At 42.5% G+C, this 25,995-nt stretch overlaps 1 protein-coding gene across 5 annotated transcripts in view; it reads left to right on the plus strand.

The window, feature by feature from the left end:
• The first annotated feature begins 2,467 nt into the window (after window positions 1–2,467).
• MRTFB (myocardin related transcription factor B) overlaps window positions 2,468–25,995 on the plus strand; it is a 202,579-nt gene continuing 179,051 nt past the window's right edge. For 3 of the 5 annotated variants that reach the window (XM_084640397.1, XM_084640394.1, XM_084640396.1), the window contains exon 1: window positions 2,470–2,681. The gene's annotated coding sequence lies outside the window, so the exon portion shown is untranslated. Of the gene's footprint in view, window positions 2,682–6,579; window positions 6,633–25,995 lie in introns of all 5 variants that reach the window. The other 2 variants (XM_084640395.1, XM_084640399.1) reach the window with 2 other exon arrangements.

Below are 25,995 nucleotides of genomic sequence, written 5' to 3' on the forward strand. Positions count from 1 at the left end.
TTTCATCTTCAGTACTGTTAATAATCAAATGCTTGTGGCTGGAAGCTAAGGAATGACAAATCATATTTTTTCCTATTATTTATAGGCGTGTGCATTTTAGAATTCATTAATGCGGATTTTTCTTTCTAATTACTGGAGCTCCTTAGACCAGAGTTTTATTCCAGAAGACTTGATTTTATTCATTTATTTTATCTGAGAGAACAGCACTGAGGATTTATTCATCTTTAGAGAGAGAATATGCATGTCCTCATACTCCAGATACCGTTACTTCAAATGCTTGATCTTAGAGCTAGGCATTAGAAAGTGTAAGAGGTGAGGTTAGGACATTCATGTTTTCAAGAAGGGCCCAAAGAAGGGTTTAACTCTTAATACTCCCCAAGTTCAAGTAGTGGTCATAGCCGTGGTTTGATAGAACCTATCAATTTCTGTACATAGGCTGCCCAAAATTTTGTTAAAGGTTTACACTAAATTATACTTGCTCTTTTTTCTGAATAGTTTGGAGTTCCCTGGATGATTATTGATTACACACTTAAAATAAGCCTAAAATACTGTAAATTGTCTTTTAATTGTGGTAGCCTGTATTCTAGCATCAGAATTATAAAATAATGGTAGGTAATGGGGACAGAGTATCCAGGATACTATGTAAGGCTATCCTTAGTTTCCTTTTAATGTCCCCTTAGATGATGATGAGGGGATGTTTATGGGATATATCCCATTAAATTTGCAGAACCAGAAGATCCTTAGGGAACTCTTTTTGCAGCCTGTGGGTCCCTGGGTCTACACATTGCTCTATAGACAGGGCCGGGTCCAGGCACCAGCTTTCCAAGCAGGTGCTTGGGGCGGCATTCAGAATGGGGCAGCAGTCCATGTCCCGCGGTGGCAATTCAGCAGCAGCTCCGCTGCTCTTCTGGGTGCGGCAGCTCTGGCGCTGTTGTGGCAGTGGCAATTCAGCAGTGACTGCTTGGGGTGGCAAAATTGGTAGAGCCGCCCCGTCTATGGATCCATTAACTTGTGGGAACCTGCCTTGGTACACCAACATTATGGCATCCCATTGTAGCTGTGCTAGAGAAATCACAGAAGGGACATCCTGAAGCTTGGAAATAGCTAAGGCAAGTGGGGAGCATGATTAAAATTATTAAAAGTTTGCTTTCTTTCATGCATGTACATATTTTGTGGTACTGTGGCATCAAACAACTCTATAATAAGCTCTGTGGGGCAGGGACCAGTTTGTTTTTTAAGTATTGCTTAGCACAGTTGGCTCCAGGTCCATGCCTGGGGCTTCTAGGTGCTACCATAGTACAAATAAATACTGCAGGGTGTGATTTAATAGAGCTGCAACTAGGTTTTTAATTTGTGGTTTTGCAGAAAAATAGTTGGAATTCAAGAGGTAAGATTTTTGTATATCTGTGATGCACATTGTACAAAGCAGAACAGCACTGGTTCTATGTTAATTGAACATTTATTTCAGTCAGAATACTCAATTTGCACTATGCTGGAAGTAGAATTGGTCTCCGCACATGCAATGTAAACCATTAAATTTGCATTTTGAAATACTCAAACTTGCAGCCTGAATATCATCCAAATGTAGGTTTTTTTCCATTATGCATACACTGTTGATGTCTTCTAATTCAGCAGCCTCAGCTGTGCATTGCCCTTTTGTAAGAGGGAGTAGAACTCAGCATTTGTATTTCTTGGGGTTTTGTGAACATTTCTTTTTGACTCTCCTCTCACTCCCATTATGATCTGTGCGCCTGTGCACAGCAGCATTTGGCCCATGTGTATTTTGTGCATTTTTTAATCTAGTTCTAGTCTGCAGTTGTTTGGTCTAGATGTGTGGCTAATGCTTACAAGTAAGTGTATGCATATAGTATACTCTAGGTTCAGAATCATAAGCCACCTTTCACAGAGGTGCTGGAACAATTTATATAGGGAGGATACTGCGAGCCATTTAACCAAAGTATAAACCTTGCTTATGATGGAAAGCACTTCATGTCAGGAGGTGCACCAGCACCCCCAGTTCCAACGTTCCCTTTGAGTTTCAGATTAGTATAAACCCAACAGTTGAGGGAAAACACTGTGGGAATTGCTCTGTTGTGTCTTGGCGCTTTTGTCTTCCTCATCCCAGTCTCACCCAATCCTGTGGAAATGCGCACGAGCCCTGGGGGAAAGGTCTCTGGGTCTGGGCCTGGTTTAAAGTGAGTAATGACCGTGATGTAGGGAGAGGTAGGTGGCTAGGGACAACTCTGGCCCTTGCATCCACAGTAGCAGGGAGATGCCCTGCATGACACACCCTCGCTCGCGAAGCGGCGGCGAGTGTAAATGAGCGACCGGGTCCCCCCTGCATCCCTAAGGTGACTGAGTAGCCAAGCGTGATGAGCGGCGGCGAACAGCTGGGAGTGTGACACGTAGCTCCCGACCCGCCGCCTCTGCCCTCTGAGGAGAAGAAGGGGCGGGAGAAAGAAAGAGGGAACAGAAGGACCCGGATGGAGAAGCCCTGCCCTTCCCTCTCCTCCGTTCCCCACATGTGCTAGGCGGCCGGAGCCTGGAGCGCGCGCACGCATACTCCCCCACCCCTTCTACCCGCAGGCCAACGGCCTGGGCACGCAACCCGCACCCGAGAGAGAGGTCTCGGCCGCACAGCTCGCGAGAGGACATGTCCGCGGCGGCGGCGGCGAGAGAGGGTGAGTGAGGGGCAGACGGGCAGCTGCTGCTGGGTGCTTCCATGTGGGGTCCGCGGGGGAGGATATATCACGTGACCGGCTGTGCGCTAGCTGAGGGCGGGGGGATTATTTATTCCCCTCCCCCAGCCCTCTTACTAAGAGATGGGGGCAGTCGCTGAACGGTGTGCTCTGCCCAAGAGTCAGGGTAAAGCTAGGCAGTGTGTCTAGGGTTGGGACCGACTGAGCCTGAGGGCTGTGAGTGGCAGTGAGGGAGCTGCCTGGCCTCTACTGGTTGCAGTCTCCCACCAGAGGTGGTTGCCGTCTAGTGGGAGGTCATGCGACACCCCCCGTACAAAGGCCGGTGGAGGCCAGTGGTGTGAGGGACAGCAAGCCGTGCACCCCAGCTATGGAAAAGGGTCAGGCTGGTGGTGCCAAAATGAGTCTGTTTCTTGTGTAAAAGCAGCAGGTCCTCTGAAAATGGAACCCATTTCACTGGGTTTGAGGGCTGGGGGCACTGGGCCTTTGGGAAGCTGACCAGCGCGAGGTGAGCAGGAGCGGTGAGGTGCCTACAGCTCAGATTTTGAACAAAAAATTCATTTTTTGTAGTCTGTAAAGTGTGCTTTATTTCTGTCAGATAAACAGGGCTTGTCTACACGGGGAAATTGAGTGGCATAATTATACACGTATGCAGTGGTGAGTTGGAGCCAGTTCGCTAGAACCGGTTGTTAAATTTAGAAGCCCTTTTAGAACTGGTTGTTCCATAAGGTTCTAAAAGGGCTTCTAAATTTAACTGGCCAAAAGTGGTGCCTTAGGTGCCGACTCCATGGGTGCTCCAGGCCTGGAGCACCCAAGGGGAAAATTTGGTGGGTGCAGAGCATCCACCGGCAGCTCCCTACCCCCGGCCCCAGCTCGCCTCCGCCTCCTCCCCTGAACGTGCCGCCCCGGTCTGCTTCTCCGCCCCCCAGGCTTCCCACGAATCAGCTGTTCGCGTGGGAAGCTGGGGCAGGCTGAGAAGCAGGCAGCAGCTTTCCACTCAGGCCCGTGGAGGTGGAGGTGAGCTGGGGCGGGGGGGCGCAAGGAGGGCTGCTTGCCCCGCAGCATGTAACCTGGGGCCGGGGGTGGGGGGCCCGTGCAGGGGAACCACTCCCCGCCCCAGCTCACCTCTGTGACCCTGGGCCTAAGCGGGAAGCCGCCACCCGCTTCTTAGCCTTCCCAGGCTTCCTGCCGAACAGCTGATTCGCGGGATGCCGGGGGAGGGGGCGGAGAAGCAAAGCAGGGTGGTGCGTCCAGGAGAGGAGGCAGAGCGGAGGTGAGGTGAGCTGGGGCTGGGCACAGGGTGGGGAGCTGCCGGTGGCTGCTCTGCACCCACCAAATTTTCCCCGTGGGTGCTCCAGCCCCAGAGCACCCAGGGAGTCGGTGCCTAAGGCACCACTTTTGATGTGATCAGTGGGGGAGCAGCCGCTCCCCCCGCTCTCTTCCAGCTACGCTCCCCTGCCCCTAGGAGCCAGAGGGACCTGCCGGATGCTTCCTGGGAGCTGCCCCAGGTAAGCACCTCCAGGACTCCCCACCTCGCTCCCTGGCAGGTGCGTCTGGCTCTTAGGGGTGAGGTGGGCACCCACTACGGTGGCCCACAAGACTTTCCTGCCTGGATCTAGGGGCAGTCAGGGGACAGGGGAGGGGGGTGGATAGGGCAGAGGTCCTGGGGCTGGGGGCATCAAGGAACGCAGTGGGGTTGGATGGGGCAGGAGTCCTGGGGTGTGGGGGTGGGCGGGAACCTGTTAAGATTTTGGTAGCTCATCACTGCATGTATGACTATAGTGCTATAGTTACACAAATATAACCTCCCCCCCCCACACACACACACTGTCTGGAATAAGAAAAGGAGTACTTGTGGCACCTTAGAGACTAATAAATTTCTCTGAGCATAAGCTTTCATGAGCTACAGCTCACTTCATTGGATGCATTCATTGGAAAATACAGTGGGGAGATTTCTGTACATAGAGAACATGAAATAATGGGTGTTACCATACACACTGTAAGGAGAGTGATCACTTAAGGTGAGCTATTACCAGCAGGAGAGCAGCAGAGGGGGACCTTTTGTAGTGATAATCAAGGTGGGCCATTTCCAGCAGTTGACAAGAATGTCTGAGGAATGGTGGGGGGAATAAACGTGGGGAAATAGTTTTATTTTGTGTAATGACTCATCCACTCCCACTCTCCATTCAAGCCTAAGTTAATTGTATCCAGTTGCTGTTCCTCAGACCTTCTTGTCAACTGCTGGAAATGGCCCACCTTGATTATCACTACAAAAGGTTTTTCCATCCCCCTCTTCCCGCCCCCACCCCACGGCTCTCCTGCTGGTAATAGTTCACCTTAAGTGATCACTCTCCTTACAGTGTGTATGGTAACACCCATTGTTTCACGTTCTCTATGTATAGAAATCTCCCCACTGTATTTTCCACTGAATGCATCCAATGAAGTGAGCTGTAGCTCACGAAAGCTTATGCTCAAATGAATTTGTTAGTCTCTAAGGTGCCGCAAGTACTCCTTTTCTTTTTGCGGATACAGACTAACACAGCTGCTACTCTGAAACCTGTCTGGAAAAGAGTGCTTTTTTCTATGTGGTCTTCAGATGTGACATTCTTATTCTGAATAAATGAGTCTGCATAGTGCATTTTACTGATATCATTATATAGCTAAAGTTATGCCTGTAAATTCCCCCATATAGAAAATCCCTTTATGTTCTAGTTTTATCACAAGTTGTTGGGCTAGATTCGGGAATCACTGGATGAAAAGTATGACTTTTGTTACACAAGAAATTAGACTAGGTCATCATACTGACCCCATTTGGCCTTAAAATGTATGAATGGAAGAGAGAGGTTTGTCTTGTTTAAAGCATAGGACTTGGAGTCAGGAGATCTGGTCCTGATCACCAAGTCACATAACTGTTCCTCTAAATTTACTTACATATGAAAGGGCAAATAATAACTACCTGTTTCACAGGGCTTTTTGAAAGACTTAATTATTTCTGATGTGCTTTGAGATCTTTCGACTTTTGTGCAACTGGGATTTGGTTAATCAGCATTGTATGTAAAATAGATAATGTATTTGCAGCACATATGTATGTAGATGTAAAGCAGCTTAAATTTGTGAAAGATTTTGGAATTCTCTGCATAGAAGGAGCAATAAATAGTTATGTTACCAAAAAAATTCCACACCTACATTTGTTTACTTTGCCTTATCCATGTTTGTGCAACCTTTATGTTCAGTTTTAATTATTTTTCCTTCATGTGCTTGAGAAACCTGGCTATACAAATTACTCATCCAAACACTGAAGATAAACAATATTATAAGAACATAAAAAGGGCCATACTGGGTCAGACAAAGGTCCATCTAGCCCAGTATCCTGTCTTCCGACAGTGGACAATGCCAGGTGCCCCAAAGGGAACGAACAAAACAGGTAATCATCAAATGATCCATCCCCTGTCACCCATTCCCAGCTTCTGGCAAACAGGGTAGGGACATCATCGCTGCCCACCCTAGCTAATAGCCATCAATGCACCTATCCTCCATGAATGTATCTAGTTCGTTTTTGTTATAGTCTTGGCCTTCACAACATCCTCTGGCAAAAAGTTCCACAGGTTGACTGTGTGTTGTGTGAAGAAATGCTTCCTTTTGTTTGTTTTAAACCTGCTGCCTATTAATTTCATTTGGTGACCCCTAGTTCTTGTGTTATGGGAAGGTATATATATCACTTCCTTATTTACTCTCTCCACACCAGACATGATTTTATAGACCTCTATCATATCCCCCCCAGTCGTCTTTTTTCCAAGCTGAAAAGTCCCATATGGCAGCATTTCCATACCCCTAATAATTTTTGTTGCCCTTTTCTGAACCTTTTCCAATTATCTTTTTTTAGATGGGGCAATGATATCTGCATGCAGTATTCACTGTTTATATAGAGGCAATATGGTACGTTCTGTCTTATTATCTATCCCTTTCTTAATGATTCCCAACATTCTGTTAGCTTTTTTTGACTGCCGCTGCACATTGAGTGGATGTTTTCAGAGAACTATCCACAATGACTCCAAGATCTCTTTCTTGGGTGGTAACAGCGAATTTAGATGTATAGTTTTATTTTATACCATCATTTTAAACATCATTTTATACGTATAGTTGGGATTATGTTTTCCAATGTGCATTACTTTGCATTTATCAACGTTGAATTTTATCTGCCATTTTGTTACCCAGTTTCGAGAGATCCTTTTGTAGCTCTTCGCAGTATGCCTGGGTTTAGGCATATGTGACTTTTGTGACTAGTCACAACTAGCAGTGTATCTTAAACAGCAAGCTATACAGTATACAAAGTCCAAAGAATAATTTGTTGAATAATGAAGTAAATATGAGAAAATCACTATCCGTTTGGATCTTGAATATTTCATCACGATCTTGGACATTTCATAATCTGTGATAATTTCAAAAAGTGTTTTTACTGTTTATTTGTTCAGTTCTCATTAGTAAGTATAAAATATTTAGACAAATACCAACCAATCATGTTAAAATATTTTATTACTCAATACTATGAGTACAATATGTATTTTCATTTATGTTTATATATAAGGGGAGCTGTGGCTCTTCCTTAATATTACACAGATTTCCTCTTCAGATGGAAAAATGCCCAACTTTTGAATTAATAAAACTTATTAAGGGGCGATCAACAGGTTATCTCAAGTGCTTATATACAAATGCACAAATCCTTGGAAACAAGCAGGGAGAACTGGAGGTCCTGGTGATGTCAAGGAACTATGACGTGATCGGAATAACAGAGACTTGGTGGGATAACTCACATGACTGGAGTACTGTCATGGATGGTTATAAACTGTTCAGGAAAGACAGGCAGGGCAGAAAAGGTGGGGGAGTAGCACTGTATGTAAGGGAGCAGTATGACTGCTCAGAGCTCCGGTATGAAACTGCAGAAAAACCTGAGTGTCTCTGGATTAAGTTTAGAAGTGTGTGCAACAAGAGTGATGTAGTGGTGGGAGTCTGCTATAGACCACCGGACCAGGGGGATGAGGTAGATGAGGCTTTCTTCCGGCAGCTCACAGAAGCTACTAGATCGCATGCCCTTTGATTCTCATGGGTGACTTTAATTTTCCTGATATCTGCTGGGAGAGCAATACAGCGGTGCATAGACAATCCAGGAAGTTTTTGGAAAGCGTAGGGGACAATTTCCTGGTGCAAGTGCTAGAGGAGCCAACTAGGGGGGGCGCTTTTCTTGACCTGCTGCTCACAAACTGGGTAGAATTAGTGGGGGAAGCAAAAGTGGATGGGAATCTGGGAGGCAGTGACCATGAGTTGGTTGAGTTCAGGATCCTGACGCAGGGAAGAAAGGTAAGCAGCAGGATACGGACCCTGGACTTCAGGAAAGTAGACTTCGACTCCCTCAGGGAACGGATGGCCAGGATCCCCTGGGGGACTAACTTGAAGGGGAAAGGAGTCCAGGAGAGCTGGCTGTATTTCAAGGAATCCCTGTTGAGGTTACAGGGATAAACCATCCCGATGAGTCGAAAGAATAGTAAATATGGCAGGCGACCAGCTTGGCTTAATGGTGAAATCCTAGCGGATCTTAAACATAAAAAAGAAGCTTACAAGAAGTGGAAGGTTGGACATATGACCAGGGAAGAGTATAAAAATATTGCTCGGGCATGTAGGAATGATATCAGGAGGGCCAAATCGCACCTGGAACTGCAGCTAGCCAGAGATGTTAAGAGTAACAAGAAGGGTTTCTTCAGGTATGTTGGCAACAAGAAGAAAGCCAAGGAAAGTGTGGGCCCCTTACTGAATGAGGGAGGCAACCTAGTGACAGAGGATGTGGAAAAAGCTAATGTACTCAATGCTTTTTTTGCCTCTGTTTTCACTAACAAGGTCAGCTCCCAGACTGCTGTGCTGGGCATCACAAAATGGGGAAGAGATGGCCAGCCCTCTGTGGAGATAGAGGTGGTTAGGGACTATTTAGAAAAGCTGGACGTGCACAAGGCCGGACGAGTTGCATCCGAGAGTGCTGAAGGAATTGGCGGCTGTGATTGCGGAGCCATTGGCCATTATCTTTGAAAACTCGTGGCAAACTGGGGAAGTCCCGGATGACTGGAAAAAGGCTAATGTAGTGCCAATCTTTAAAAAAGGGAAGAAGGAGGATCCTGGGAACTACAGGCCAGTCAGCCTCACCTCAGTCCCTGGAAAAATCATGGAGCAGGTCCTCAAAGAATCAATCCTGAAGCACTTGCATGAGAGGAAAGTGATCAGGAACAGCCAGCATGGATTCACCAAGGGAAGGTCATGCCTAACTAATCTAATTGCCTTTTATGATGAGATTACTGGTTCTGTGGATGAAGGGAAAGCAGTGGATGTATTGTTTCTTGACTTTAGCAAAGCTTTTGACACGGTCTCCCACAGTATTCTTGTCAGCAAGTTAAGGAAGTATGGGCTGGATGAATGCACTATAAGGTGGGTAGAAAGCTGGCTAGATTGTCGGGCTCAACGGGTAGTGATCAATGGCTCCATGTCTAGTTGGCAGCCGGTATCAAGTGGAGTGCCCCAAGGGTCGGTCCTGGGGCCGGTTTTGTTCAATATCTTCATAAATGATCTGGAGGATGGTGTGGATTGCACTCTCAGCAAATTTGCGGATGATACTAAACTGGGAGGAGTGGTAGGGGAGGGATAGGATACAGAAGGACCTAGACAAATTGGAGGATTGGGCCAAAAGAAATCTGATGAGGTTCAATAAGGATAAGTGCAGGGTCCTGCACTTAGGACGGAAGAACCCAATGCACAGCTACAGAGTAGGGACCGAATGGCTAGGCAGCAGTTCTGCGGAAAAGGACCTAGGGGTGACAGTGGACGAGAAGCTGGATATGAGTCAGCAGTGTGCCCTTGTTGCCAAGAAGGCCAATGGCATTTTGGGATGTATAAGTAGGGGCATAGCGAGCAGATTGAGGGATGTGATCGTTCCCCTCTATTCGACATTGGTGAGGCCTCATCTGGAGTACTGTGTCCAGTTTTGGGCCCCACACTACAAGAAGGATGTGGATAAATTGGAGAGAGTCCAGCGAAGGGCAACAAAAATGATTAGGGGACTGGAACACATGAGTTATGAGGAGAGGCTGAGGGAGCTGGGATTGTTTAGCCTGCAGAAGAGAAGAATGAGGGGGGATTTGATAGCTGCTTTCAACTACCTGAAAGGGGGTTCCAAAGAGAATGGCTCTAGACTGTTCTCAATGGTAGCAGATGACAGAACGAGGAGTAATGGTCTCAAGTTGCAGTGGGGGAGGTTTAGATTGGATATTAGGAAAAACTTTTTCACTAAGAGGGTGGTGAAACACTGGAATGCGTTACCTAGGGAGGTGGTAGAATCTCCTTCCTTAGAGGTTTTTAAGGTCAGGCTTGACAAAGCCCTGGCTGGGATGATTTAACTGGGAATTGGTCCTGCTTTGAGCAGGGGGTTGGACTAGATGACCTTCTGGGGTCCCTTCCAACCCTGATATTCTATGATTCTATGATTTTGGCGACTTCTGCAGCTGCAACATTTGGCACTTCATGAAGTTCTGTTTTAATGTTTGGTGTTCAGTCTAGTTCTGTTTTAAAGTTGCTTGATCCCACATACTTGGCTACTGCTAAATAACATGTTTGTACGTGATATAGCTTATGTTCAGAATTTAATACTGTCAATGCAGGTTTTTCTCACACCAGTTTGCAACAAACTATATGGGAATTGAGGATGCCCAGTACCTTGCAGGAGGTGCTCTTCCTTTCAGAATCGAGCTGTGTCTGAGGAAAGTTAAAGAAATTAGCCATTTAAAATTAGACTGGACAGAACACTAGAAAATAAGCTTGAAGGAGCAACCCTATGGTGGCTTAGAGATTATAAAATTATAGGGTTTTTTCCATCTCTAATTTGTAGGATTCTGTTAAATTAATTACTGCAAAAATTGTAGAGGTAAGTGTTAGTATATTAATGTTCAACCCATGTTTAGGATTTATTTGAATTAAACATTCAGTAAATCAAATATCTTATTTTGCAAAACAATCTAGCAATCAAGATGGATTCTTGTGCAGCGGAATGGTAACAAACCATTACAGTGTAACATTTGGAAAGGGAGTATATTTTTATTTTGAAAACTGTAATTTAGATTATCTTGTGATGGGTTGGATCACAGAAACCCCCTTGGGGCTGCCAACTGACGTGCCAAGACTACCTCTGCCCCTGCTTTCCCTGCCAGCTTGGGACTCCAGCACCCTGTCTTGCTGAGCCAGACACTCCAGTCTGCTCCAACACAGACCCAGGATCTGAACCACGTGCTCCAAAGCTGCAGATTTAACTGAAAGCAACTTAAGAAGTGTTCCTGTCTTTAACACTCAGATGCCCAACTCCCATTGGGGTCCAAACCCCAAATAAAGCTTATACAGGGTAAACTCATAACTTGTTCGCCCTCCATAACACTGATAGTTATGCACAGTAGTTACTGTCCTTTGTTTCAGTTTCTTTCAGGTATCCTTGGGGTTGGAGAGGCTATCTCTTGAGCCAGCTGAAGACAAAATGGAGGAGTCTCCCACAGGCTTAAGTAGACTTTCTCTTGTGGGTGGAGACCCCCTCCTCTCTCCTATACAAAATCCATCTACAAGATGGAGTTTTGGAGTCACATGTCCATGCATGACTCAGAACTTATAGGCAGCCGCCATGGCTCACGTTCTAGCTTCAACGTCCTTATGTAGACTTCTTATGTGGACTGGAGCCTCCCAAGATCCATTGTCCCTTAAGTGCTTCTTGATTGGGCACTTAATTTGTACATTCCTTTCTCAAGAAGCTGACCAAATGCTTTACAAAGGCTACTTAAAAATCAAGCCCGTACACAGCCAATATTCATAACTTTGAATAACAAAACAAAAAACAAATATGTGCATACAAATAGGATTAATAGATTTGGTAGATCATAACCTTTACATAGATATGTTACATGGCATATGTAGCATAAAACATATTCCAGTTATGTCATATATATATTCATAATATATTTCCATAAAGCCTTATGGGGGGCACCGTCACATATCTAAATAAATGTTTGGGGACAGGGGAGAGGAAAAAGTACTCTAGAGGTTATGTTCTAATATATAACACCTCCATTCTCATCCCCCTTCTCCAGCTCCTTTTTCTAATGACTGAAGCCCATGTACTACCGGCTTCGTTGCCCTTTTCTTAGCCTTCTACCTTCAGAGTCTATCCCTTCCTTCAGTTGTAGGGACAATAATATTAATTTAAAAACTTTAACTTTCACAAACATTTTTTTAAAATGTCAAGACTGTCAAGACTCATGCATTACTAACCAGAATAACTGCATGATCTTGTAGTGAGGGCCCTACCTAGTTCATGGTCCCTTTTGGTCAATTTCACCAGTCATAGGTTTTTAAAACTAATCAGTTTCACGATTTCAGATATTTACATCTGAAATTTCACGTTGTTATAACCATGGGGGTCCCAACCCAAAAGAGGGTGTGTAAGGGTGTCGCAAGTCTATCCTGGAGGGGCGTGTTCCTGGTATTGCCACCCATACTTCTGTGTTGCTGCTGATGGAGGCACTGCCTTCAGACTTGGGCAGCCGGAGAGCAGAGGGTAGCGCAGAAGTGAGAGTCGCATGGTATGGAGGGGTCATCACTTTTTGGGTGGATCCCTGTGGTCAGGGGGGCACTGTGGTTCCTCCTCCCCCAGCCAGCACAAAGCCCCTTTAGCCCCGAGCACTGGAGCCGGGGAGGGGCAGAGCTGGGGGCAAGGGCGCTGGAACCTTTGTAGAAGCTCCACAGCCACTCCCTGTGCAGTGACCCTTCCTTCCCTTCCCTCCCCCTGTGGCTGGGGAGCAATGGGGCAGGAAGCAGGGTGGGGTTGCAGAGCTTCCTGCACCTGGGGGATGTTCTAAGAGATGGGTATGACCCGGCTCCGGGAGTCGCCTTTGCAGGAGAAGAGGAAGTCCCATCCCTCCCCAGCCCTGTCAGGACTGGCAGCTGGAGCCTGGATGCATGGGTAGGAGCCCCGGCTGGGGCACCTCCATCCCTGCGCATCCCTGGCAGATTTCACGGTCTGTGACGCATTTTTCATGGCCATGAATTTGATAGGGCCCTACTTATAGTTTTACATCTGGGACCTTTCACACAGATCTGATTACAGGGTCAAAGCCAAAGTTGGTAAACTTAGTAATTAGCGAGATCTGCATATAGTTACACAAACGTAAAACACTACTTAACACCAGGTTTCAGAGTAACAGCCGTGTTAGTCTGTATTCGCAAAAAGAAAAGGAGTACTTGTGGCACCTTAGAGACTAACCAATTTATTTGAGCATGAGCTTTCGTGAGCTACAGCTCACTTCATCGGATGCATACCGTGGAAACTGCAGCAGACTTTATATACACACAGAGAATATCATCGGATGCATACCGTGGAAACTGCAGCAGACTTTATATACACACAGAGAATATCATCGGATGCATACCGTGGAAACTGATCCGATGAAGTGAGCTGTAGCTCACGAAAGCTCATGCTCAAATAAATTGGTTAGTCTCTAAGGTGCCACAAGTACTCCTTTTCTTTTTACTTAACACCAGTAACCCTAAAGATAATGACTGAGATTTTTCAAAGCTAACCGGGGGGTTTAGCTACACAATTCCTTTTAATGTTTGTGCATGTGTATTATGATATTTTAAGTCACACATTTCACTCATTGTCATAGCAAAAGTGCCAGAGCACAAATATCAACATTCTTCCTTCCAGCTTCTGAGAAATGTCTACTGTGAGAATTCTATTGTTCTTACTAGATTGAACTGATTTCATAAGCCTCCCAAATCTAGGCAACTGCAGATGCTTTTCCTAGGTATGGGCAGATACCTAAAAGGAAAATATTTAATGCCAAATATCCAAATCTGTCCCTTCCTAAAGCAGTGTCACAAACTCAGCCCAACTGACAGATACCAGTTGTCATAGCAAAAGTTTCAAAACACAACCACCAATCTTCTCTCCTCCCCCCAACTTTTTTTTCCCTCTAAACTTCTTTATTCATACTGGGAATCTGCAACCCCTCTAAATATGTTTTGATTATAAAAGAAAGAAGTCGTAGTCTAGCATTTTAAATGTTTCAGGTGTAAAAACATTCCAACTCAGGGATTGTGCACACAATTGAGAATTTGAATTCAGAAAGATTTCAAAGCATGGTCAGACTTGAAGTCTTGCATGTTATACCGTAGCTATGGAAAAAGGGCATGGGAAAGCACCTCTGGGCTTGGTCTCTTAGTTAGTTTTAACTGGAATGACAAATGATCGTAGTGTTATATTGTGAGTCATGTTATTCAAGGTGTCAAAGAGTCAGATTTGAGAGCACTGGAATGGGTTTTACTATATAAATTTGGAATTCAATTAAATATTTGCACATCACAAAACTAGAATACTAGAACTTGGATCAAATCCACTCTCTCAGAACAGGTTGCAGGATCAGGGTCTTGGGTTGTAATTTGTAATGCTTTTTTGTTTTGTTTTTTAAATACATATATAGATTTAAACGTTAGTTCTTGTGGAATTATTTGTGAGCTTTAATTTTTAGTTTTAATGTCAAATCCATTGTAAATGTGTTGAAATAGAGAATATAAAAGAGGGACACAATTTTAAATATTAGTATTAAGGCAAGTCAAGTATTGTGTTTTGTTTAACATAGAGAACTATTTTACATTTAAGAGCCCATTAGTTTCCTTTATTACACAACGTAGTCTTCAAAACAGCTCTCTAAATTGTAATTCCTGTCAAGTAGAACTTAAAGGGATATTAATTAATTTAATATTTTACCACTGTCTGAAAATGTTTTATGTACTGTTTTTTCAAGTAACACTTAAGTTTACTACAACTGAAGTAGATTGTAAAGGGAGAAAACTATTTTTGGCATTTGACAGCACTTTCTGTATAATCACTTTCAACAGTTTCCTGTGTATAGTCAGTTAGTTTCCATTTTTTGTTTGCTTGAGTTTTTAATGCAGCATGGAGAGAGAGAAATTTTTAAAATCATGAACTGGGATTGTTAAACCACAAAATATTGTTAGGGGGACTGTGGTAGGTATACTGTCTGACACTATTTTTAAATCACGTTGTGAAATTGACTAGATTTCCAGTTGACGGTATCCCTTTAAAGATTTATGATCAATATGGATATGTTGTGTTTTGGTAGAGTTGTATATGTTTCTCTAGGGTAATATTTTTTAAGATTGTATAACAGCCATTTTTAAAGTAGGTTGGGGGTTCTTTCAGCAGTTGTCAGTATTTGATTTGTCTGTTGTCCTTTAACCACAGTCTGTAAGAACCTACCTGGGGAATTAAAAAGGCCTCTATTATCAAAATTTCTATCTAATAGACAAAGGTATATAAGATTAAATGGCTAAAAGTTGAAGCTAGACAAATTCAAATAAAAAATGACATTCACATTTTAAACAGTCAGGACAATTAACCGTTGGAACAACTTACCTAGCAATATGGTAGATTCCCTATCACTGGCTATTTTTAAATCAGGATTGGATATTCGTCTAAAAGATATGCTCTGGTTCAGACAGGAGCTAATTCAAGGAAACTTATGGCCTGTGTTACACAAGAGGTCAGACTAGATGATTACATTGGTTCATTCTGGCCTTTTAATCTATTAATCTGTATATCTACATTTATATAAGCATCCACCTTGAAATAATTGTGGAGGATTTTTGGATGATATTTTATATTTTATTCCTTTTATACTTATGAAACCTATATACTGTAATGTATATCAAGTGCATTTTCTTGGTCTGATACTATTTCATATTAGTGATCATCCTTCCAAATGTATAGTGTTTCCAGTAGATCTCAAAAACCAAAGCTACAGTTTTAAATGATTTAAATTAAAAATAAAATTTGGCAGTGCTTATTCAAAAAATTGTCTTTTTACTACGCATTGCTATGTACTAGGTAACTTACATTTGCTTTCTGTTAAGAGGTAATGTTGCCTGTTTAGTGCACAGGATTGTGACTCAGGACTCGAGTTTATTCAGAACTCAATCAGTGCTTTGCTGTGGGATCTTTGGCATGTTGGTTAAATCTCTGTGTATTTGGTTTACTCTTTAAAACTAGTGTAATACTTATATAACCCACACAAGCAAGTTTCACCACACCTAATGTTAGTAAAGTGTTTTGATGTCATCAGATGAATGGTGCTATAGAAGTGTAAGTTATTAACAATGATTATAAAATAAAATGTTGGTACAGGCTTCAGTTAGTTATTCACTTCTAAAATAGCACCAGAGCACTAAATATTCATGCTTTTTAAAAATCCCTCATGTGCAAGACCAGATCTCTTTTCTTCCTTGTGGGTTACTGGCTGCCTTGCATGAAATTTTTGACTGGCAAAACACTACTTTAACAAATCTTGGGAAAACAAGTGGCTTGAGCTACTTAGCAAAGCAAAAGAACTTGAAAAAAAATTGCAGTTAAAAATGTCATCAATTTCTTAATTACATGCTTCAGGTGTTAAACTGTTACAGAAAATAAAAGAGAAATGATTGGTTTCTTTCCGTTAGTTATTTGAATGAAGAGAGATATGGAGCTTTGTCGCTGTTAACAACAAGGGTGTTTCAGGTGTACATGGCAGCATGACCTGCAGAACTACTTTGAATGTGGGAAAAAAGAGAAGTATTGGTAGAGTACAGGGAACAGGATCAGACAGACGTTGGCCAGGATGGCAAGATAAAGAGAAGATTTTTTTGTGGAATGTTGAAGTGTAGTGTTAGACTTTATTACGGTATAATGTTCTGCATTTATGTACAATTATCTGACATGCATATAAACCAAGATTGTACTTAATCACTGAACTGTGTCTGCAGATGACATTTACCAGCCAAAGAAACAATTTGATAAAATCGAAGTTCTAGATTTAAAAGTCTATGTTTTGAATGTTGTATTTGCCAAATGTCCTCAACTGTAGCAAAGTGCAGTGAGTATTCCCAATAGCCAGGTGTCATGGACTCACAGGTCATGCCCACTCTTTGCCTGTACGGTCCCTGGGGGGAACCCCTTTCAGTGCGACAGCCCTTCTCGAGGGTCCACTCTCTCCTGGGGGGTAAGCCCCTCTGCCTAATGGAACTTCACCTCTCTGAGACTTAGCATGCCTGTCTCTCGCCATGGGCCCCTCAGGGAGTCCACTCGCTCTGAACCCCCAGGGCCTCCACTTCCAGAGGGAATAATGCAACCCTGCCCTCAGCCAGCGTAAAACAGGAGTGTTTATTGAGCGTCTGAACACAGCATAGGAAACTCTCAGGGCCACCAGGCCTGGCCTCCCTCAGCACAGTACATCTAAGTCTCCCCTGCATCCAGGTGGGCTCTGCCCACTCTCACTCACTTTCCAGCTGGGCATCTGATATCACCTCCCCCAAGCCCCGCCTCTGTCCACTGTCTTCTATCCAGGTAAACAGGGTCTCCTGGACCTCCTCTCTTCTCAGCTGTCCTTAGTACTCCTCTGGCTGGAACTGGCTGGTCAGGTCACCGGAGTCCTCTCTTTGCAGCCCATTGTCCTCCCACTGGCCAGAACTGGCTGTGACTCCCAAATTGGGCCTCCCAGTCACCATGTCACCAGTTGCTGGGGTATCCATTCTCCAGGCCATTGGCTGGGGTCCCAAGTTCCATCATTGGTCTTCTGTAACAACACACTCTCTCTCCCATCTTTTCGTTAAACCAGTAACACCCAGGGAAACTGTGTCCCACCTCTCAGCATGCAAACCATTGAAAATAAGAAAAAAAACAAGAAAACCCCCCACTTCGTCACACCAGTATCAAAGGGATAGTCAACACACCATTTGTTTAAAATGTATTTAATCAACTGCAGAAGTCTGCTGGTGCATGGAGCATGTCCCTAGGGATGAAAGGCTAGGTTTTGTTTGTTTTAATGTTCAGTGTTGCCAAAAAGAAAAAAAAAAGAAAGCAAAACAACCCACAACAAGCAAACAAACTTAGCTCAAAGGGTAAACAAAAACATTAGTATTTAAACAAGTAAGTAAAAACTTGCTTAATACCACCTTGTGATCCTGGTTGAGTGTGGAACAGTATAAAACTGGAAACAATGGTAAGTTATGGCATTCAGTAGGGCAGGACAGCCAGTGTTTGAGTCTGCATGAGTTGAGGGAAGCAAAATGCCCGATTCTGTGTTCTACAGCAGTGACTCTCAACCGTTTCAGACTACTGTATCCCTTTCAGGAGTCTGATTTGTCTTGCGTACCCCCAAGTTTCACCTCACTTAAAAACTACTTGATACAAAATCAGACATAAAAATACAAAAGTGTCACTGCACGCTATTACTGAAAAATTGCTTACTTTCTGATTTTTACCATATTATTATAAATAAATATTGTACTTACTTTTCAGTGTAGAGTATACAGAGTAGTATAAACAAGTCATTGTATGAAATTTTAGTTTGTGCTGACTTTACCAGTGCTTTCTAGTTGTAAAACTAGGCAAATATCTAGATGAGTTCATGTACCCCCTGGAAGACCTCTGCGTACCCCCAGGGGTACACGTTTCCCTGGTTGTTCACCACTGTTCTACAGGGTCTTTCTTGGTACTTGGAAGGCATGATTCAAGATTGGACTTTCTGGTTGCCAAGTTGTGGAAGTCTGCATAACTGGAGGGTTTTGGTTTTTATTTTCATTAAGTGAATAAATCCCAATTTTGTATGCTTAAAATAGATAATTAAACTAAGATTTAGTAAACTCATATAAGAAACTCATATTCCTATGAAAATTTTTGTTCCACTTCCAAACTCTTATTATTTTTATAAAAATCTACTTTTAAAGACTAACATTGTCATTTCATTAATAAATTTAGTCATATTTGTGAATGTTCCTGATATTGTATCAACAGTATTCAACAAAACTTGTTTTCTCAGTACATTTTGTTTCTTTGTAAGCATTGTATAAACATCTTAATAAGAGATTATAGGTGTGAATTGAAATTATATTCAAAATTTTATCCCGAGTCAGTTATTCCTAAACTGAAATACTTTTTCTGTCAATTTGATTTTCCAGTCTCTTGCAAATCAGTTGAGTTTTGTAGAGTAAGTTAAATCAACTATGCATATAACTTTTGTGACAGTAGGTAATTACCTGCACTGGTGTTAGTCATGGCAAGCGTACAAAGAACACTTAAATTACCTATGGCTATTCTGTCGTGTTATCAATCCTTTTCTAAATGGTTCCTAACATTCTGTTAGCTTTTTTGACTACCACTAGACACTGAGCAGATGTTCTCAGAGAACTATTCACAATCACTCCAAGATTTCTTTCATAAGAGATAATAGCTAATGCAGACCCCGTTGTTTTGAATATATAGTGAAAGCTTTTTTAGCTGGCATGTTGGGGGAATGGAGGGTGCTGGTAAGTGAAAAATTCTGATTAAGAGGGAGGGAGTTTGGGTGCGGGGCAGGGGGTTGGAGTGCGGGAGGGGGATTGGGGCAGAGGGTTGGGGCGTGGGAGGGGTTTCGGGGTGCCAGATCCGGGAGGCGCTCACCTCGAGTGGCTCCCTGTAAGCGGCGACCTGTCTCTGCTGTTTCTAGGCGGAGGCGTGGCTAGGTGGCACTGCGTGCTGCCTCCGCCCACAGGCACCGCCCCTGCAACTCCCATTGGGCGCGGAGCCAGTGCTCGGGGCAAGGCAGGGGCAGCGCGCAGAGTTGCCTAGCCGTGCCTCCGCCTAGAAACAGCAGAGACAGGTCGCCACTTGTGGGGAGTCACTTGAGGTGAGCACCCCCCAGATCTAGCATCTCAAAACCCCTCCCATGCCCCAACCCACCCAAACTCCCTCCCAGAACCCACACCCCAACTCCCAGCCCCATATCCCCTCCTGCGCTCCGAACCCTCGTGTCTGTTCCTCTGCCTAGGTGCAACAGGGACATGTTGCCGCTTCCAGGGAGCCACGCAGAGTCAGGTAGGGAGCCTGCCGGCCCTGCGCCAACCAGATTATAAACCAGAGTTTCTATGAAGATTAGAAATGCCGGTTTACAGAGCTTTCTGGTTGGTACAGGGCAGGATAACACAGCTTTTACTGTGTATAGCTGGGGTTATGTTTTCCAACGTGCATTACTTTGCATATATCAACATTGAATTTCATCTGCCATTTTGTTGCCCAACCACCCAGTTTTGCGAGGTACCCTTGTAATTCTTTGCAATCTGCTTTTAATCCAAACCTTTGTTTCCTATCTTTTAACCAGTTACTGATCCATGAGAAGACCTTCCCTCTTATCCTGTGACTGCTTAGTTTGCTTAAGAGCTTTTGGTGAGGGACCTTGTCATAGGCTTTCTGAATGTCCAAATATCCCATATCCACTTGATCGCTCTTGTCCACAGGTTTGTTGATCCACCCTCAGAGAACACTAATAGATTGGTGAGGTATGATTTCCCTTTATAAAAGCTGTGTTGACTCTTTCCCCAACAAATTATGTTCGTTTGTGTGTCTGATCATTTTGTTTTTTACTATAATTTCAACTAATTTGCCTGGTACTGAAGTTAGGTTTACAGGTCGGTAATTGCCAGGATTGCCTCTGGAATCTTTTTTTTAAAAATAGGCTTTAAGTTATCTATCCTCCCAGTCATCTGACGCAGAGACTGATTTAATCGATAGGTTACAATCCACAGTTAGTAGTTCTGTAATTTCATGTCTGAGTTACAGTTGTTTGTGTGTAACTGAAGGGTATAATCTGGCCCTACATGTTTAACAATAGGTGTTTTCAAGGCAGATCCTTTAAAGTCAATGAGCACATAATACACCTAGTCGCAACCAGTTGCTAGGTAAAGCCGTGGCTGGCTTGCACAAGCAAAATGCGGCAAAGAGCTGCTTGATCTGGACACAGCAGAGAATAAAGATAGGCATAGGAATGGTTGCAACTTTATTAAACTTAACACAGGGGAGGGCCACTACCCACCCATGCACCCATAATCTCACATGCCAAGCATTTGAAGTGGTTCCAGTGAGGGGGTTACAGAGCTCCCACCATATAACCGATAACTTGGGGCAGACTTTCTCAGCCTACCGCTAGAACTCAGCTTGCTCCTCTGAATGCTGCCACTGCCCGTGAACAGGATAGAGGGTACTAAAATGGGAGGGACCTCTCCTTGTGAAGGCCTCAAAGTCTTCTCCTCTCCCATAACCATGAGGTGCATCAAAATTCCTGGTCTTTTACTTCTGGAAGTAATTTCTTTTAGCCTTTTTAATTAACTGGAAACTGGCTCCAAGCTGCAGCAAACTAATATCCCTACCAAGTAATAGCATGAATTACTAATCCAAATTACTAATCCCATTCCTATTTAACCTACCTGTGCCTCCAGGATGCTGTGAAGAAAGTGAAAAAAACCACTATCCCTATGCCAGTTTGGCCCCAAAAAGAATAAAAATTCTTTCCTGACCCTGTAACAGGTTGATTGTTTGGACCTGCTGCATCAGGAAGATGCAGCTCCAACACTACAGTTACAGGGGGGAAGGGCTTCTGAAATAGAGCAAAGCAAGGCTCCACGTGGCCAGGTCTGGGGTTAAAAGTAATGAAAGGGATGAGCAAGGGAGCCATCAGCTCCCTTCTTCCCCAACTGGCCAATGAGTGGATAAAGCCTCTGGAGGGGAGGGGTCATTGCTGTGTCCCCAATGAGTACTCTTTACTCTCCTTCCCCTTTTTACTGGGGCTGTCCCAATCGCTGCCTGTCCCATCAAGTTTTCCACATGTTGGGCAGGTAGGCCATATCCTACCCTCATTATTACTTCCATCTCTTCATGAGGCTGCAATATTAGGCAAAAATAAAGCAACTGTGAGCACAGCGAGGATGAAGGTTAGAGATGAGGACTGCAATTAGCCTGTAGTAAGGAATCTGACTGCGGTGCCTTCCAGCTGTTTGGAGAACAGCTGGTTTGATCAGTGTTGGCAAAGCAAAGTAGAGTGTCTGTCCTATTGATTTAATAAAGCTGTGATCTTTATTTCTCTGAAACAAGTGTGTCTGCTGCTTCATTAGCTGTGTGTCGGGCAGCAACCAGCATCATGCCTAGAAAACAACTAACAACCCAAATTAAGTCTATTTGTATTTGCAGTTGGCAACCATGAACATTTCATCTCTCAGCATCTCTAAATAAAACTGTTCCATGCACTGTTGAACACAATGAATCAGACACTCTGGCACTGGTTCTTAAGCTGTTCTTCATCAGCTGAAGTTCAAGATAGCTTTCAGTAACCCAGAGAATAACTGAAAACAGTATGGTCTTCATTATGCAGTACAACCTTGAAAATTTCTTTTTTCTGTGATAAAGATTCTGACAACTGTAAAATCTTTCTGTGGACTTGTTAAGGCTCTGTTTTAAACCACCACCATAAACCTCTGTAATATCTTTAAGCTCCAAAGCAAATGGAAGTCATAGAGCTTATTAAATAGTTTTCAGATAGCCTAGTTAAATTCAGATGTTAATATTATCAGTTATGCACTCATAGACTAAAATGAATATGTATAACCATTGCACTCAGTATATAGAGTTTTAACATAACGTAGTATTTGGGCACTTGGCTAAATATTAATAACTAAAGCCATTAATTGAACGTTGTTTTGAAAACTGGATTCAATCTGGGCATAATGCCAAAAGCAGCACACTAGGAGATAAGTCTAGTTATGCTCCCTCTAGGTTTTCACACTGAATTGTGAAACATAAACAAAACAAAAAACACTTGAATTACTTTCATCCTTGTATGAAACTGAAATCACAGACAACAAATAAATAGTCTTTATTAGTATCCTCAGGAAAGCTTGGCCAGTTGCATTTATTTCCAGAAGGCTGTAAATAGTGTTAGAAGCCTGCTGGAAAGTTAACGTCGTTTTTATTTGTTTTAAACAGTATTTCATTGCAACTCTGAATGTACTAAATCAAAATTTTCCATTAAAAAAGAAATTTGCAATATTATAGTATCAGGCCTTGTTATAGGCTCTAATTCACAAGTAGCTTGAGATGCATTCTAACTTGAATCTTAATCCATTACCTGCTACAAAAATGCAAAGAATATTGATTAATACAACAGTGTCGGAGCTGGCAAGCAGAAGATAAAGATGACCATTTTAGGCAGTAACATGCTTAAGTCTTACGTTTTTTTAATAAATCAGTTGTTACCATTGCTAGAAATATAATTTCACTACAATGTAGCTGTACTGTGTCTTTTTAGTGGCTGTTCTTCCAACGCAGTTAATGTAATTTTGCCGCACCAAAATACTCAGACTATCTACCAGGTAATGCCATGATACTCAGAGTGTAGCTCGCAAGTGGCTCTTTAATGTATCTCCTGCGGCTCTTTGCAGCACATGATATTAAAACACTCTGTGGTTTAATTTTAACCAATCAGGATGTTTTTACTTGGTTATTAACCAATTGTAGTTGATATAATAATACTTGGTCGGTCATTTTGCTGTGAGAATTATATATAAATGAAATATTTCTCCTGTCATCCTGTTTCAATATGAATATATAGTAATATAATAAATGAAACAATGAAGTCACACCACTGTGGCTCTTTTGGGTAATGTTGATCACTAATTTGGCTCCTGAAACACTGAGGTCTCAGTATCACTGATGTTGTGGACTAATAATAGTCAAAACACCAGCTTTCAATTCTAGGGAAGAAGTGCTAAAATGTCTGAAGTCTTCAATATATTAATTTTTAGATAGAAGCACACTTTTTATGGCAGCATTATTAACCCAAGAAAATAGAGTAAATTATTTAATATTTTTCTTCATATTTTTATTCAGACATATATTCTGAAAAATAACTCTGCAAAAATGTTCCTGTAAATTGGTGATAAAAGAACTCCCTCTGCAATTAAATCACAACTTTATAGCAACTATGATAGAGAGGAACTAACTATTCTCAGTGAGAAGCCAGAAAACAGAATTGTAAAGATGGTTAGTCAAGTACAAAGACTAAGTGAACCAAATGGATGACAGACCAGTGGTGACCAGGTGGTTGAGGTAATATCTTTTATTGGACCAATTTCTGTCAGTGAGAGAGAAAAGCTTATGCAAAGCTCAAAGCATCTCTCTCACCAACAGAAGTTTGTCCAATAAAAGATATTACCTCACCAACCGTATCTCTCTAATATCCTGGGACCAACACGGCTACAGCAATGCTGCATGACACCAATGATGTCACATTAACTTACAGTTGGTGCTTTAATTATATAGCATCACACATTTTATAAGTCTGGTATAGACCTCATATGTATGTTCATAAAATACAAGGTTCTAGAATACAAAGGTATAAAAGGTGAGCTTCCCTTACAATTATGCACAATATCGCGGAGGACCGTATAACAAAGGTGATTAATGTGATGCCTTAAACATGAGGAAATCATCAGCAACGTATGCTCCAGAGCATCAAAAACATATACGTTACATTTATATGTATCTTTTCTCTTACGCTTTTATAGTCCATAGTGGTGAAAAAATGTTTTTGCAGTCATGTCTGAAATGAGAAACGGATGTTGAAGACTTAGATTAATCTAGTGTTAAGGATGTAAAATGTTAAACGGTTAACTGATAAGCAGGGTCTTATTGTGAAGGTATTCTAGTTAATGTTTAAACTCCGCTGCAGGACCCTGCTGCCGGCCATAGATCCTGGATGCTGCCCCCCCCCCGGCCTCCAGCCGCTCCCCTCAGGATCCCAGCTGCCCCTGCCCCCTTGCCCCCACCCCCCAGGAGTGTGTGCATGGCAGCAGCAAGTCCCAGATGCGGGGCTGGCAGCCGGGACCCCGGGCATTCGGGGCAGTAGTGGAGCCTGACAAACATTTAACCAGTACAATTTTAATAGTTTAAACGTTTACTTTTTTAAACACTATTTACATCCCTATCTAATATAAACATTAAAGTTAGTTGTTTGTCCAATTTTTATAATCAACCCTTATAAAAATTCAGAAATAGAAAACTGTTAAGAAAGAGTTAAGGTTGTCCCTGTGTGCCAGTGGAGTTCAGTGAACACTCAAAAGAAATTGTAGACTTCCTTTACAAAATTCTGTTCTTCTTGAAACTCCGAGTGCATTAATATGGGTGAAAATAGGGTTGCAACACGGTAACATAATCCATTATTCAATGGCACTCCACTTCACTTGCATCACCCACCAATGTTACTTTGTCCACTTGTTTTGTAGTGAAAATATTCTGTTGGAGGTATACTATTGATTTTATGTATTGTATATTGAAGCCACAGTCTTGCGGAGACTTAAGCACGTGCTTAATTTTATGCACTGTGAGCAATCTATCTGACTTTGAGACTGCTTACAGTGTGTAAAGTTAAGCATATGCTCTATGTATATTTGGGGCCTAAATGTGTAGTAACGTTTTAGAAGTAATAACATAGTCCCAAATTAGATTAAATTATAGAATTTTGATCTTAAATTCTTAGTGTATGTGTGGTCCTTTCTGCATGAGAATATGATAGATTCTTTCAACTCTGTATTTATGGATGGTGTCTTTATGTATAATTTATTAATAAATATTATTAATATATAACTTTGTCTCTCTACTACAAATAGGACATTCCTAGTTGCTCATACACTTTCTCCTGCTATATTTTATCTGATTTCTCATAGCCAAATACTTTCAACAGTTAAAAGTGAACTATAAAAAGCTTTCTTATTTTTATGTTTTTCAATCATTAATGGACTACTCATGTAGACCTAAATATTACAAAAAAAAATACATTGCTAAGTTTTCCATTTTAATTGTTAGACATGCCTTTGTTGTTTCAAGTATCAGTGGGTAGCTGTGTTAGTCTGTATCCACAAAAACAACAGGGAGTCCAGTGGCACCTTAAAGACTAACAGATTTATTGGGGCATAAGCTTTCATGGGAGCTTCTTCAGTAAAAAAACACTTTCTTTTGTTGTTTCATTATTTATATTGATTACCTTTGATATTTTACATCCTTGTCAACTAATGTAGGTTCAGCTGGGCAAGTAAGAAAAATCCTTTTACCGTAGGCAAGCAGAAAGCATTTGCTCAATAAAGCTGTCAACTTCTGCAAAATACAAGTTTAATAAGTTTCTGGACCTTATGGTCATGAAGCTGACCTTCCAAACACGACTCAACAGTAACCAATGCAGAGTTGCCTTCTAAAGCCTTGTCTCCAGGGGGATGGTACATTCCATAGTTAGTGCTCCTTAAAAGTGCCTTATGTCCACATTAAACCTATTTTCAAAGTGATTTATTTGGTATTTTAGGACATAGTAAGTAATCT

The sequence above is a fragment of the Lepidochelys olivacea genome (genome assembly GCF_965140295.1).
Source record: "Lepidochelys olivacea isolate rLepOli2 genome assembly, chromosome: 10".
NCBI lineage: Eukaryota > Metazoa > Chordata > Testudines > Cheloniidae > Lepidochelys > Lepidochelys olivacea.